General features: G+C 40.8%; 1 non-coding gene across 1 annotated transcript; it reads right to left on the reverse strand.

Moving 5' to 3' along the window:
* Positions 1-1,367: 1,367 nt before the first annotated feature.
* Positions 1,368-1,471, reverse strand: LOC112774949 (small nucleolar RNA R71). Its single transcript, XR_003189402.1, has one exon. It is a non-coding gene; the product is annotated as a small nucleolar RNA R71 (small nucleolar RNA).
* Between the last annotated feature and the right edge of the window lie 409 nt (positions 1,472-1,880).

The following is a 1,880-nucleotide window of genomic DNA, read 5'->3' on the forward strand; positions in this document are numbered from 1 at the left end:
GATTGAATTGCAAGGAATTGTAATTCAATCACTTAAGATTGCCAAGGAGATCAATGAGTGCATTGATTGAGGAAGAGATGAAAATGAACTTGATCCGGAGAATTGCAACATCTCCTAAGTCCAATGAACTCCCCATCTCTAATCTCACCCATTCTCTTTAATTTCTGTGATTTACTTTTATGAGCAAATCCCCCATTCCCATTTACAATTCTGCAATTTATTTTCAGTCATTTACTTCCAGTCCTTTAATTCTAGCATTTACTTTTCTGTTATTTACATTCCCGCCATTTTATTTTCTGCAATTCTCAACCCAAATTCTGGATTTGCTCAACTAGAACATTCTTCTAATTAAAGTTGCTTGATCAATCAATCCCTGTGGGATTCGACCTCACTCTATTGTGAGTTTTTACTTGACGACAACTTCGGTACACTTGCCGAAGGGAGATTTGTTGAGAGACAAGTTTTCCGTGCATCAAGTTTATGGCGCCGTTGCCGGGGATTGATTGTGCATCAACAATGATTAGATTGGAAGATCACTAGATTGAGCATTTTATTTTGTGAATTTCATTTTTTCTGTTTGAGTGACTTACTTTTTGTTTTAGTTAAACTTCTTCCCTTCTCCATCTACTCTTTTGTTTTTCTTTGTTATTTTCAATTCTGTTTGCTAACCCACTAACTGTTTGATATATTGCATCACCCACAACTAACATCAATTCTGACACAAATACTGTCTGCACCTATATTCTCTGCTTGTACTTGTTGGTTGTATGACAGGGAAAAGAAGCGGGGCTTCAACTTCCTTTGATTCTGAACCAGAGAGAACCTTCCTTAGACTAAGGAGGGAGGCAAAAGAAAAACGAGTAGTTGGTGCTGAAGAAGAAGAGGAACAGTTTGAGGAATACTTTGAACCAAACATGGAAGAAAACATGGAAAATCATCATGAAGAAGAGATTCACAACCATGGCAGAGGAGGTGGAGCAAATCATGCTGGGGAGGATAGAAGAGTTTTGGGCTCTTACATTAATCCAAACCCATGCAATTGTGGAAGTAGCATCCAAAAACCAACAATCCATGCCAACAACTTTGAACTTAAACCACAGCTCATCACCCTTGTTCAGAACAACTGTTCGTTTGGAGGAGGTATTCAAGAAGATCCCAACCAACATTTCACCACCTTCCTGAGAATATGTGACACAGTGAAATCTAATGGTGTTCATCCTGATGCCTATAGATTGCTCTTGTTTCCCTTCTCACTCAGAGATAAGGCAGCCAAGTGGCTGGAATCCTTCCCAAGGGAGAGCTTGACAACTTGGGAGGATGTGGTGAACAAATTCTTAGCAAGATTCTACCCTCCTCAACGAATCAATAGGCTGAGAGCTGAGGTTCAAACCTTCAGGCAACAGGATGGTGAGACTCTGTATGAAGCATGGGAAAGGTTCAAAGACTTAACAAGGAGGTGTCCACCTGACATGTTCAACAAATGGGTCCAGCTGCACATTTTCTATGAAGGGCTCTCTTATGAGTCAAAGAAGGCAGTAGACCATTCATCTGGAGGGTCCTTGAACAAGAAGAAGACCATTGAGGAAGCCATAGATGTTATTGAAACAGTAGCAGAAAATGACTACTTCTATGCTTCCGAAAGAGGGAACACAAGAGGAGTGATGGAGCTAAATAATGTAGACGCTCTGTTGGCCCAAAACAAGCTCATTACCCAGCAGCTGGCTGACCTCACCAAGAAGATGGAGATGAACCAAGTAGCAGCAATCTCCACTTCATCAACAACACAAGAAGGAGTAAACCAAGAAGCAGAAGGGAGTCAGGAGCAAGCCAACTACATTGGGAATTCACCAAGGAAAAACTATGATCCATACTCCAAGACT

This window comes from Arachis hypogaea, chromosome 18 (genome assembly GCF_003086295.3).
Source record: "Arachis hypogaea cultivar Tifrunner chromosome 18, arahy.Tifrunner.gnm2.J5K5, whole genome shotgun sequence".
Classification (NCBI taxonomy): Eukaryota; Viridiplantae; Streptophyta; class Magnoliopsida; order Fabales; family Fabaceae; genus Arachis; species Arachis hypogaea.